This window comes from Triticum dicoccoides, chromosome 1B, assembly GCF_002162155.2.
Source record: "Triticum dicoccoides isolate Atlit2015 ecotype Zavitan chromosome 1B, WEW_v2.0, whole genome shotgun sequence".
Taxonomy (NCBI): Eukaryota; Viridiplantae; Streptophyta; class Magnoliopsida; order Poales; family Poaceae; genus Triticum; species Triticum dicoccoides.
In genome coordinates, this window is record NC_041381.1 from 286,975,731 (window position 1) to 286,990,395 (window position 14,665).

Sequence of the window (14,665 nt, forward strand, 5' to 3'; positions counted from 1 at the left end):
TTGGTCTGCTGCGGTGGCTGACGCTGCGGGCGCTGCCGCCGTCGTCCACCCGCGCCCGCCGTGGCCTCTGCCACCCTCGCCCGCACTCGCCGGCGGCCACGCTGGCCGTGCCAGGCCGTAACTGGCCTGGGCCAGTGCCCAGTAGGGCTGGCGCCCGCAGTGCCCGTTCGGGCTATGCCCACGCCCGCGCCCGTTGACCCGCTAAGGCCTTTGGCCCACTGACAAAGGGGGCCCCAGCCCCAGAACAAAAAAAGAAAAGGAAAATAATAATAATAATATTAATTAATTAATTAACTAAATTAATTAACTAAATTAATTGAGTTTAATTAACCTGATCAATTAACTAAACTAATTAACCTGTTAGTTTAATTAAACTGTAATTAGATTAAACTAAACCCTAATTAACCTAACAGTGTATGACAGGTGGGTCCCACGGGACCCACATGTCAGTTTGACCCAGGTCAACCACACTGTTGCCTGCTGACATCACACATACGTCATGCTGACGTCAGCATTTACTATTCTGGATAATGTTGAATTAAATAAATAATTAAATTCCAGAAATTAATAAAATCTTTAGAAAATCATATCTTTTAATCCGTAACTCGGATTAAAATATTTTCAACATGAAAGTTGTTCAGAACGACGAGACGATTCCGGATACGCAGCCCGTTCGTCCACCACATACCTCTAACATACCAAACACGCAACTTTCCCCCTCCGGTTCATCTGTCCGAAAACGCAAAACACCGGGAATACTTTCCCGGATGTTTCCCCCCTTCGTCGGTATCACCTACTACCGCGATTGGGCACACCTAGCATCGTTACTTGTCATGTCATGCATCGATATGCATTTGTTTGCATTGTATTCATTGTTTCTTCCCCCTCTTCTCTCCGGTAGACTACGAGACCGACGCTGCTGCTGACCAGTTCGACTACGGAGTTGACGACCCCTCTCTCTTGCTAGAGCAACCAGGAAAGCCCCCCCTTTGATCACCAGATATCGCCTACTCTTCTCTATACTGCTTGCATTAGATTAGTGTAGCATGTTACTGCTTTCCGTTAATCCTATTCTGATGCATAGCCTGTCATTGCTGCTACAGTCATTGATACCTTACCCGCAATCCTAAATGCTTAGTATAGGATGCTAGTGTTCCATCAGTGACCCTACACTCTTGTCCGTCTGCCATGCTATACTACTGGGCTGTGATCACTTCGGGAGGTGATCACGGGCATATACTATATACTTTACACTGTTACATTACTGGTGATACTGTTTGGAGATGGGGGCTGAAGGGGCAGGTGGCTCCATCCAGGTAGTGGTGGGCCTGAGTTCCCGACGGCCCCCGACTGTTACTTTGTGGCGCAGCGACAGGGCAGGTTGAGACCACCTAGGAGACAGGTGGGCCTGGCCTTGTTCGGCATTCGCGGATACTTAACACGCTTAACGAGATCTTGGTATTTGATCTGAGTCTGGCTACTGGCCTATACGCACTAACCATCTACGCGGGAGTAGTTATGGGTATCCCGGCGTCGTGGTATCAGCCGAAGCACTTCAGACGTCAGCGACGGAGCGGCGCGCGCCGGATTGGAACGTAAGCCTGCTCTTGTATTAAGGGGGCTAGTTCTGCTTCCGGCCGCCCACGCAACGTGCAGGTGTGCTATGGGTGATGGGCCCAGACCCCTGTGCGCTTAGGTTTAGACCGGCGTGCTGGCCTCTCTGTTTTGCCTAGGTGGGGCTGCGACGTGTTGATCTTCCGCGGCCGGGCATGACCCAGGAAAGTGTGTCCGGCCAAATGGGATCAAGCGTGTTAGGTTATGTGGTGCACCCCTGCAGGGAAGTTAATCTATTCGAATAGCCGTGATCTTCGGTAACAGGACGACTTGGAGTTGTACCTTGACCTTATGACAACTAGAACCGGATACTTAATAAAACACACCCTTCCAAGTTCCACAGACAACCCGGTGATCGCTTTTCTACAGGGCGACGAGGAGAGGATTGCCGGGTAGGTTTATGCTATGCGATGCTACTTGGAGATGCTACTTGGAGATGCTACTTGGAGGACGTCAATCTACTCTCTTCTACATGCTGCAAGACGGAGGCTGCCAGAAGCGTAGTCTTCGATAAGACTAGCTATCCCCCTCTTATTCTGGCATTCTGCAGTTCAGTCCACTGATATGGCCCTTTACACATATACCCATGCATATGTAGTGTAGTTCCTTGCTTGCGAGTACTTTGGATGAGTACTCACGGTTGCTTTCTCCCCCCCTTTTTCCCCCTTTCCTCTCTTTCTGGTTGTCGCAACCAGATGCTGGAGTCCAGGAGCCAGACGCCACCGTCGACGACGACCCCTACTACACCGGAGGTGCCTACTACTACGTGTTGCCCGCTGACGACGACCTGGAGTAGTTTAGGAGGATCCCAGGCAGGAGGCCTGCGCCTCTTTCGATCTGTATCCCAGTTTGTGCTAGCCTTCTTAAGGCAAACTTGTTTAACTTATGTCTGTACTCAGATATTGTTGCTTCCGCTGACTCGTCTATGATCGAGCACTTGTATTCGAGCCCTCGAGGCCCCTGGCTTGTATTATGATGCTTGTATGACTTATTTTATTTGTAGAGTTGTGTTGTGATATCTTTCCGTGAGTCCCTGATCTTGATCGTACACATTTGCGTGCATGATTAGTGTACGATTGAATCGGGGGCGTCACAGTGGCAGTGTCCTGGGGAGTTGAGCCGACATCTAAAATCTCTTTTATGCAGTTGTTGGTGAGATAACCTCGACGCCACCCAGTACTGGGGCGGGAGTTCGGGAGTATTGCCATAGCTCGTATAACGGATGCTTTTTGAAGGTTGAGGTACACGATTTCTGAAGGTTTCTTGGTTATGTGTTGATGGATGGATACAGCTTGATGTAGGGATTGTTAGTTTTGGTGAGATATATTGCTTCCCCTGTATCCCCAACACCAGATTGCATAACCAGAAAGTTTCGGGAGTTTATAGGTGGGAATTCAAGTAGCTCCTAGAATATCTTTCCAACAGATGCATGATATGGGATTGGGTAAATCTCTATCATATGTATTTGTTTCGGCTTATTTTGCAAGCCAATCCTTTGTTTTGTTTTGTTTTGTTTGGTAATGTGGTATCCGAGTTGCTTCAATGTGATGTGTGATTCCACACCTTTTCTAAGCGGTGTTCTCATATTCCTATGGGAATACTAATCCTTCTTATTTATCAAGATCGTCATCCCAATTCTATTTCCAATAGATGCACTTCTCTTCGAGATGATCCCATCATTCTCCCCATCCTTAAGATCAATTCTAAGTTTTCTCAACGGCGTTTCTTCCATTCGTCCCAAGTTGCCTTTATTTTTCCCACCCTCCCTCCCTCTTCTTCCCGGAGCCTGAGTCTCTTTCGAACATCAATTTTCATTCGTACGGAGCCTCTTCAGTCTTCCCTCAATCATTTCAACCAGTGAATTCTCGTCTCGGTGGACATTCTTCATCTCTTTTCTTCTCGGGTGGATTCAATTCCAATTTTTGGTAGTGATTATATTCTTCCCTCGGCTCAAGTGTTTTCCTTGCGAGTTCGCCTCTCGCCATTTAAGTATTCTGGAGTTTGGAAGACATCTTAGGATATTCGTCTGTCTTCCAATTAATTCGAGGTTGTCACCTCATTCGAATATTTCAATTGTTCCGGTGCATCATCTATCTTTTCAACAATCCTTTTCAACGGTGTTATCTCTTCAGTGGGCCCTAACCCGTAGGTCTTTTCCCAGGATCTTACCTAACTCTTCTAACTATTCCGGAGCCATTCCTAATTCTTTTCGAGTTTGACGTAAGAATGAATTTCATCAGTCAGATGCTATCTCCAAGTTCGCTTTCAAATTCTTTTCATTTTTTGGTTCAACCCTTCCTCCTTTTCATTCTCCAGGAGTATCTGTAATTTTGTTGGTGTTTTCCTCGTTATTTGAAGATCGAAGAAGAGTTCCTCTTAAATCCTTACCCGTTCTTCCAAAGAGGCATAGTTCAAGCTTGATGCCATCCTCTCATAATTGTTTTCGATTGTGAGAATTCTTTTCTTACCATCCGGAGCATTTCATGAGTTGTTTCCATTTCTTTGCTCCGAAGGCCATCATGTCATAATTCTTCAATCTCAGTGCGTAGCTATCATTCTGCAAATCTTACCGGTGCATCGTTCAAATACCCTCTAATCAGTTCATGAGCTCTTTGTTCATGTATTTAAATCCCCTCAAGTATCTTCATTTGTTTTCCAATTCTTCCCGGTGAATTGTGGATTTGCTATGTTCATTTTCAGTTCTTACGGTGGTTCGTTCAAGATTTCTCTTCCTTCGTCATCATATCAATTCATATTAATTCATTCGCTGTTTCCAAATCCCACCGGTGGTTCCATCAATACCTTCTCAAGTTTACGCTATATCTCTCTTAATCCTTTCTACAAGAATAAGTAGTATGCCAAATCCGTTGCTTGTCATCAATTTAAATTGGTGAAGGATAGGCATAACATAATCCTTATTATTGTTTCATCCAAGTAATCTAGTTTCTTCTTTCCAGAGTTGTTCATCATGTCATTTTTCTCGGTTCAAGATGCTTCATCTTTTCTTTTCCGGAGTTTCAAGTTTTCCGCTTTATCAAGTCACGAAGCTCGTTCTAAATCATCGCAAGGCTTCACCTTGTGTTTTAAACTTCTCTTTCTTTTTATCATCCTTTTATTACCGGAGTTCTCCATGGAGGCTCTACATGGTGGTTCATCAAGGATTTAATTCCTTCTCGAAGTGTTCATCGAGATTCTTTTCAGAGGAGTTCAAGCATTCTTCATCTTGCATTCCGAAGTGCAATTCTCTCTATCTTATCTTTTGAGATGGTGTTATGTCATTCTTGACAATTTCCCTTCATGCTTCATCATTCACATGTTTTCAAGAATGAGGTAGTTTAAATCCATCAATCTCTTCATTGGAGTTATCTTAGGTTATATTTCACCTAAAGCTTTCCCTAAGGATTGTTGCTATTTATGGTGCTTATAAATGACCCAAGTTCTTCATTTATCCTCCCGGTGAAATAAGTTCTCGTCTCCTTGTTGATATCAATCCAATCATTTGATTCCGTTCGTGGCAGAAGCTCACCTCATAATTTTGAGATGTTTCCATAAGCCCGCTACAAGATTATCCTTACCGTTGTTGTTTTTCAAACAACTTCGTTAAATCCTACTTCGTAAGGATGCTCTTTCGAATTCATTTATGGTAGGAGATGTTGGTTTCATTCTTTGTTCTATTCATTCCAACTATCTAACTATTATGCATTGTTTCTGGGGGCATTGTGATGTTTCTCTCTTCACCCATCACCTCGTTTTGTAAAGATCATGTTCTTTTTCTTGCTTATCCATTTAACCGGAGTGGTTTCGAATTCTATCTTGTCCATTAAACTCTTGATTCATGTCTTTGCAACCTTCAAGTTCTCGTAATGTTCCTTGTTCCTCTTTTCTAACGGATTGTTTGCAATCTCGTTCAACTCTGTTGTACTCTTTCTTTTAATTTGCCCAACCCTCTCAAGGTTCGTGGTTTCACTCATTGGTCAAAGAAGCAACTTAGTTTTACCTCTTATCTTCCTCTTCCTTTTCCCTCCGGTGCCATCCTAGATCTTAGGACGAGATCCTCTCGTAGTGGTGGAGTGTTGTAACGCCCCGGATACAACTTTCCATATTCATAACTCCAACTCTTGCCTTTTCTGGAGATGCGATATGATATTTCCTTCATGGTTGGATTTTTGTCTTTCGTTTTGCATTTTGTTCATGTCAGGCATTTCATCTCATGGCATCATGTGCATTGCATCCGCATGTTTTCATAAAACCTCGTAGCCGTTCGTAGTTACCGCTTCTCTCTTTATCTTCATTGACCTGTTGTCAGACTGCTTGTCCTCGTTGACAGTTCTGAGACCAACCACCCACTCACACGCGATCGCCTTGTTCCTCTGCTCAGCCACCGACCACCTCGGCAACCTAGTCCGAAAACTTCTCCCAGACCCGACCCGCTCAGTTATCACCGTTGGATCCGGATCATCCGCAAACATCCCGGAAGTATCTTCGGTTATTTGTTGGACTCTCCCTAGCCTATTTTTCCGTTCGTCCGATTACGATCGGAGGGACGGAATAGCCCCTAGCCTAACCCAACCGCTATATATATAGTCCAACCCTAGGTGTTGTTCCATCGATCAAATCCTTCCCCCGCCGAGTCGGTCGCCGCCACTCTCTTCTTGGGATCGCTCCCGATCCAAAAATCCTCCAACCAGAGCCCGCACCCGATCCAGATCCTCTCTCGCCCTCAGACCACCCTCCTCGATTTGTGCCGCCGCCCAACCACTCCCTCCAACCAGCTCCTACCTCCTCGTCCCCATGCCCGCAGCAGCGGAGCAGGAGCCCTCGCGCCCGAGCCTCACCGACCCTGCAGGTCATGCCCTCTGGCGACCCCGCCACCGGCCGCCACGACCAGGACCGGCCTCGTCCCACTCCTCTCCTCCTCCTGTTTTTCCCTCTCTCTCTCTCTCACGATGGCCCTCTCTCTCTCCTTCCCAGGATGAACAGGAGCTCCCGCCGCTGCGCCATGTTGTCGTTCCTCTTCTTCTTCCCTAGCGCCGCGTCAAGCTCCGCCGCCCAAGCCGTGCCATCGCCCGTCTTCTTCGTCCACGATGAGTACTGCTGTTGTCTTGCTCGCCGGCGCGCTCTCGGTCAAGTCCAGCCGCAGCCAAGGTGCCCGGGACTTTCACCAAGTTCCTCTTCATCCCCGACGTCCTCTGCATCACCGCGGGACGTCAAGGCCGCGACGCCTGCATCCTCTCCTTTCTCTGCTTCTTCTTCTTCAGGGACCGAGCACCATCGCCTCGATCAGCACCGTCCCTGTCGGTGTCAAAACCGGCGGATCTCGGGTAGGGGGTCCCGAACTATGCGTCTAGGCGGATGGTAACAGGAGACAAGTGACACGATGTTTTACCCAGGTTCGGGCCCTCTTGATGGAGGTAAAACCCTACATCCTGCTTGATTAATATTGATGATGTGTGTTACAAGAGTAGATCTACCACGAGATCAAGGAGGCTAAACCCTAGAAGCTAGCCTATGGTATGATTGTTGTTCGTCCTACGGACTAAAGCCATCCGGTTTATATAGACACCGGAGAGGGCTAGGGTTACACAGAGTCAGTTACAATGGTAGGAGATCTACATATCCGTATCGCCAAGCTTGCCTTCCACGCCAAGGAAAGTCCCATCCGGACACGGGACGAAGTCTTCAATCTTGTATCTTCATAGTCTTGGAGTCCGGCCGATCATGATAGTTCGGCTATCCGGACACCCCCTAGTCTGGAACTCCCTCAGTAGCCCCTGAACCAGGCTTCAATGACGACGAGTCCGGCGTGCATGTTGTCTTCGGCATTGCAAGGCGGGTTCTTCCTCCGAATAATTTATAGAGGATTGTGAACACCAGGATAGTGTCTGGCTCTGCAAAAATAAAGTCCACGTACCACCATAGAGAGAATAATATTACACAAGTTCAATCTGCTGACGTATTTTGTGGCGTGACGTCACACCATTACCAAGACTTTACTCGAATTGTTTTTATTGTATCACCTCAGCGCGTTTAGTGAGGCAGTTTCCTTCGCACGTTTTGTCGAAGCAGAGATTGTGTTCCCCTTATTCCGGGATTCCCATCAATACGGACGTGGGTAACCCAACCGCGCCCGTTGCCACGCCCCCTCCATCGAAGGCGGGTTCCAAAAGGTCACTGGGACGGCTCTTGGTATTCTTCCTCTTTATAATGAGACCAAGGCCCGTTCTTTTCCTTCAATCCTCTATCGAACCCGCCCCTTGCCCCGAGTTTCAACACCCAGGGCTCCATATTCGGGCACCTTCGATCTTCGACAATGTCCGGCCCCGACCTACGAGGCCGGTGGATGCCCTCCTCTATCACGGAAGAGGACGTGCTAAAGCTAAGAGACGCCAGGTACTTAACCTACGAGATTTCGCATAGGCTGCCTGCCCGAGGGCAAGTTATTCCTACTCCCTAGCTTGGCGAGAGTGTCGTGTTTGTGTCTCACCTCCGTCAGGGTTTAGGCTTCCCGACGGATCCCTTCGTGAGGGGGCTCATGTTTTACTATGGGCTGGAATTCCATGACTTGGCTCCGGAGTCCATCCTCCACATCTCATTATTCATTGTCGTCTGCGAAGCCTTCCTCCGCACTACCCCTCACTTCGGCTTGTGGCTCAAAACCTTCAACGTGGAGCCGAAGATGATTGAGGGGTGTCAGGCAGAGTGCGGCGGGGCGGTTATAAGTAAGAGGGCCGATGCTCCATGGCCCGAGGGCTCTGTTCAGGAGGAGCTTGGCTTGTGGCAACAGGAGTGGTTCTATATCACCGCTCCCAGGGGCAGCAGGCAGAGGCTGCCGCCCGTCTTCCGCTCGGGCCCCCCACAGCGGCTGACGTCATGGGTCAACAAGGGGCATGGCTGGGGGCCGTCCAAGGACATTCCCCTGTTGCAGGACCGGATTCGAGGCCTCCAAGAAAGGGAGATCAATCTGGCCATAGTGGTACAGGTTATGTTGATCCGGCGCCTACTGCCCTGCAAACGTCGCCCCCTCCGTCTGTGGGAATTTAATCCGGAGGGGCCACGAGCTCTTCAACACTTCATGGGTTTGACACCCACGGAGATGTACAAACTGTTCTTCGGATCGCAAGAGATGCGTCCGGAATTGACCGAGGATGCTGGCCTAAGCTGCAATCGCCCGGATACTCAAGTAAGTAGCCCTGTGTCCGGACACATCATCCATTTATTTACTGTGGGTTTGCCTTTTAACCAGCTATCCCTTGGACAGGAGTGGATAGCGCAAGCAAAACTGATACGGTGTCCGGCCCCCCTCCCTGAGACCATGCAGGATCCCGTGTTAGTCAAAATGTTAGAGGTTGCACCTTTGGAGGAGGGCGAAGAAGGGCACAGAGGATCTACCACCTCAGCCACGGAGGCTTTCAGTAAGGGAGGAATCGAGAGTCCCTCCTTCCAGGGGGAGAAGAGGACCACTTCCGAAGAGCCGAAGGCCAAGGCCTCAAAGCGGGGAAAGAAATCTGTACCGGAAGGTCGTGTGCCGGGAAGAGCCCCGGCCGTACTGTCTCCTTGGAGGAATCAGCCCTCTAGCGAGCCGTAAGTAAAGAGGGGTATTTTGTAATAGTGGACATCCCTATTTAATTTCTAAGGGTAACCGAAGTTTTCACCTTGTAGTTTGGATCTCAGCCCTTCTCAGCACAGCTCATCGTTGGGAGACCTTCGTCTGGAGATGATGGAGAGCAAAATGCTTCCATCTGCCGCCCCATCGTGCGGGGCGGGCGACCCTGAGGTTTCATCATAGAGGGTCTCCCCGAGTCCGGCGGGGCCGGAGAGTTCGGCACCCATTAGAGTACGGTCGGTGGAGCTGCAGGATTTGCTCGGGAGGGCGTCTGTCTCAGAAGATCACCGCACATTAATGGGTAGGGTGATTGACAGGATCTCGTCCGCCAAAAGCGGGTTGTATGAGGCTGTCGGAAGTTTGCTGACGGGGTTTGAGGTACGCAAAAATGACATACCTTTTGACAGTTTTGCACATGAAGTGCGCCCTGTATAGATAGTAGCCCCTAAGACTTGGTATGCTGTCGAAAGCGACAGCGTGCCGAGGATCATAATCTCAGTTATAGATTGTCGCCTTTCCTATGCACGTCGCGGAACATTCGGTGCCCAGCCGGACTGATGGATTTGCCGAGCTGAAGAGGCAACTCGATGTTGCGGATGCCGACATCTTGCTGGTCAATAAACGACTTGATGAGTCACAAGGTATGTGGTTGCTCTGCGGTCGCCTAGTAAGGGAGCTGACGCCCATTCCTTACAATTTGTATGCCTGACGCAGATAGTGCTGCTGCTATGGAAGGCCTTCGAGCAGAACTTGCTCGGGCCAAGGAGCAAGCCAGAAAAAGCGAGGCGGCTGCCTCGAAGGCAGCGGAAGAGCTAGAAGCCAAGAAGGCTCCTCACTGCCGAAGCAGGGAGGAGATGGCCAGAATGGCCACGAAATTAAAAGTTGCTACTGACCGCCTGGAGGTTATTGAAAGAGAACACCGAGCGGAGCAAGAGGACCTGAAGAAGGCCGACGCCGAAGCCAAGGATGCCCGTAGTGCGATGCGGGCTATGAAGGAGGAACTGCGTCAGGTCAGAGACATTGTGGCTGGAAAGCCCTTTATGCTGCGTAGGAAGTTCACGGATCTGAAGTATGCTCAGCTGGGCCGATTGTACGGTGCGGAGGATCCTTATCTGTACTTGGCGATGAGTGCGGCGGACGCAGTCGTGCACTTTCGAAGCCAGAAGGATCACGAAATGGAAGAGCTTTTCTGGTCTCAATTCCATAGTCCAGAGTGTCCACTTCTGTTGAGTGATCAGCTGGTTGAGTGGGCTGAGCTAAATAGATTGTTCGGACTTGCCATGACGGATCTGGTCACTCATCTGTGGCCGAAAAGGCCCAAGCCGAAGAGTTATTTTGGCTTGTTGCAGCAATTCCTTGGGGCGGTGCCGCGTATTGGGGCGATGAAGCGGTCAGCATGCATAGAAGGTGCACGGATGGCTCTCGCCCGTGGTAAGACATACTGGGCAGAGATGGATGCCACCGCTATTGCATCCCGGGGTTCGGACAAAAGCCGATTCCCCACCGAGCACTATTTTGAGGAAGTCATGCAGGGCGCTCGTTTAATAGAGTCGCAGTGCTCGAAAGATGTTATGTTTGAATGACATGTATGATTTCTGAGATCATGTTTATAATGCAATAAATTTTTATACTTGTGTGTTCAAGTATTGAACTATCTCCTGTGCGGCCGTATATGTATGTATAATCTGAAAGATGGCAGTCTTTGGCTTCGGCCCCCACGCACATGGTGCAGGGGTGTTTGCAAAAAGAAAAGCGCTTTTTCACACTTAATCCAACGTCTTGGTCCTTTTAAGGAGGTGATAGCGTAGCAAACTAGGCAACCGGACTATAATGCTTTATCACTTTCACTTAGCCATAGGAGCTCGAATGTGGGGCTACTATATAGCCCCTGGTGGCACCGCTCTTCCCCGAACTCGGGGCGCGTATGTGCCTGACCGGGAAGCGGTCCTTCGTCAAAGCGGAGGAATTCTAAACATTCCAATGGTCGATCGAGTGGTTGACCAGTCTCTCGCTATATCATGACAGTCAGTTTTCGGCTTTCTCTACTGAGGTGCTCGCCCGGCCGAACCGGGGCACAATCGCAGTAGTTCTCCTGGTGCCGCGTTAGCCGATGATGCGGAACGTAAGGCACCAAAACACAGGAGCCGGGCAAACCCAACATTTGACCAAAGACATGATTCGGAGCTGATGCATATAAGGCCTAACTCGAGACGCCGAACACTCCTTGAGTTGTTCGGTCTTTATGATACCGGGCAGAACAATGCCCTAAGCCCCTTGTGTCCAGGTACAGGCGGGAACTTCTGACGCGGCCGATGCCAAAATGCCAGCCTCCTCCTCGGCTATGGTGGGAAACCGGGGGATGTGTATCAACAAGAGACAATAAGAAAGGTTTACACAGGGTCTTAATCTGAAAAGAATCCTTGCAACGGGTCCCTGCTGCACGTCTGCGCCTGTGTCTCCGTTGTGCAGTATCCTGGACGGGTGTAGTACATGCTTCATCTGTAAAAGAGAAGGACTTAGGTTCCAAGAAATATTGTGCAAAAGTTGTATTAAAATAGAATAAAATGAAGAAAGTTGAGCTTTATTGGCTCTCATCATTTATACACGCGGCCCCTTATAAAGGGGGTATGCGGCTGGGAAGCCCCTTGTTTAGTTACGCCGGACTCGCCTAACCATGTACGAGGTATGAATGACCTGTTTTTAGGGGCTTTAACCTACAAGGTCTGATAAGTGTGTGGTTGTCGAAGCAGTCTCACGTTCTCCGTGGTCGAGGAACACTTGGAGTTACTTTTTAATGAAATTATGCCACGTTGACCGGGCATTCTTGAGCGTAAAAAATGTGTAATGTGGTATTGCATTAGGGTTGGCGAAAGCTGCGCGCCCCATTAGTGCTTAAGGGATACTGTTTGAATGGGGCGATGGAGAGTGAGCTTTTCACGACGGAGGTTGTCGGATGAACCAAACACAACCTCTAGTGGTACAGAGCCTGTATAATTGGCTTAAGGGCCTGGCGTCACTCCTTTGAAGGAAGTGCTGCTATGGCGAATTTTGGTAGGGTCTATCCCCATTCTGCGGGCGGTGTCCTGGTATAGCAGGTGCCGCGCTGTCTTTTCGTGTTACCACATGAAGTGAGTTCACTGTTTTGACTTCTAGTGGGAAAGTCTTCTGTTTTCCGGAGTGCTGCTTTTGGGTTTCGTCACTTTCGCTCAGTGTGTCGAGCCCCTTGTGTTCGGCATTAAGTCCGCCCGACTGTTTGAAGACCCAACAATCTCTGTGGGTATGGTTTGCAGGCTTCCTGGAGGTACCATGTATTTGACATAATCTATCCAGAATCTTGTTTAGGTTGGATAGCTCGTCACTGTTGTCCTTGAGGGGCAGTGTTTTGTTGTTCGGCCGAGAGCTTTTGAATCCGGCGTTGACCTCCATACTATTCGGGCCATTTTCCTTATTCCGGCGCTGATCTTTTCTGCGTCGTGATTTCCCATTTCCATCCCTGACTTCGGATGTACTCGGGTCGCTGGTGCTGCATCTAGCCAGCCAGCTGTCTTCCCCCGCGCAAAAGCGGGTCATGAGGCTTGTTAGTGCGGCCATTGTTCTTGGTTTTTCCTGGCCGAGGTGTCTAGCAAGCCATTCGTCTCGGGCGTTGTGTTTAAAGGCTGCTAAGGCTTCACTGTCCGGACAGTCGACTATTTGGTTCTTTTTAGTGAGGAACCTGTTCCAGAATTTGCGTGCTGACTCTCCGGGCTGTTGAGTTATGTGACTTAAATCGTCTGCATCCGGAGGGCGGACATAGGTCCCCTGAAAATTTGCTCGAAATGTATCCTCAAGCTCTTCCCAACTTCCAATGGTATTTTCTGGGAGGCTTTTAAGCCAATGCCGAGCTGGCCCTTTGAGCTTGAGGGGTAGGTATTTTATGGCATGTAATTCGTCTCCTCTGGCTATATGTATGTGTAGGATGTAATCCTCAGTCCAGACTCCGGGGTCTGTTGTTCCGTCATATGCCTCTATGTTTACGGGTTTGAATCCCGCTGGAAATCCATGATCCAGTACCTCGTCGGTGAAACATAGTGGGTGTGCGGCGCCCCTGTATTTGGGTGTGCCGTTGTCTTCAAATGCTCAGCGGGTTATGTTGCTTCCTGGAGTTTTCTTTTTTGGCCCATAAATAGATCTGACTGGGTCGTCCTTTTTCCGAGGATCTTTATGCTGATCGTGTGCCGGCTTGTGTGCGGCGCCCCTTGTTGCTCTTGGCCTATCCTTTGGTCATCTATCCGGCCAGGCGACATCTTTCTTTTTTGACTGCGGGGGCTCTAAGGCCTCCTCGTCAAATTTGGGCAACAGCTTGCGCTTCGGGTAGCTCTTTGTCTAGTGACTAGCGCCATGTTTATCTGCGCTGTTGAGTACTTTGCTCCAACTCATTCTGAGTGCGTCCTCCGCTGTTTTGAGCTTCCGCTTTTGCTTCTTCAAACTTCTTGCAGTGGCGACGAGCCTTTTATGAAGATTCGTATGCTCTGGTGATGTGAGATCGTCTTCGCCGGGGATGGGTTGCTTGTCCAGTTCATGTCCGGCTGGCTGCTTGGTGACATGTGCGTCGTCCACTGCTTCGCCCTGCTCTAGGGCCGGGTCCGTATGGGTGCCGTTTTTATCGAGGCCGGTCTTCGGGCGGCGCTTGCGTCGCTGTTTTGGTTGTTTGTTGGGGGAGTTGTCCTTCGCCACGTCCCGTGTTTCCTCATTATCGCTTCCTTTTGGTGTATCCACCATGTATACGTCGTGAGTTGGGGTGGCTTTCCCGTGCCCGGTAGGCGCTGGTTCTTGGTCGTCTCCGGCATCGTCGTCCATACCGTCGATGTCTTCAGAGTCATAGTTTAGCATGTCAGTTAGATCGTCGACAGTGGCTACTAATTGGGTGGTGGGTGGGCTTTGAATTTCTTCGTCGTCCGCACCCCAACTGTCCTGGCCGCAGTCCGGCCAGGGCTCTCCTGATAACGAGAGATACTTTAGCGAACTCAGGATGTCGCCGAAAGGTGAGCGTTGAAAGATGTCCGCTACGGTGAACTCCATGATTGGCGCCCAATCGGATTCGATCGGAGGGGGCGCGGGAGGTTCGGAGTCCGGCGAGGAGTCCGGCACCTCGGAGTCACGAGCTTTATGAGGGACAAAGTCAGTGTTTGGCTCTATCGCCATAGAGGTGTCTAGCCATCCGTCCTCAATCTGCGCAGCCGGCTCCGAATTGAAGATCGGAGCGGGTTTGAGTGCGGCCTCCAGGGTACTGTCCGGCTGCAGAGCTAAATCATGCTCGCCGTGATAGTGCGGAACGCTCGGCTGTGGCTCGAATCCATCTAGGATCAAGTCACCGCGGATGTCAGCCATGAAGTTCAAACTTCCGAATCTGACCTGACGGCCAGGGGTGTAGCTTTCGATCTGCTCCAGATGGCCAAGCGAATTGGCCCG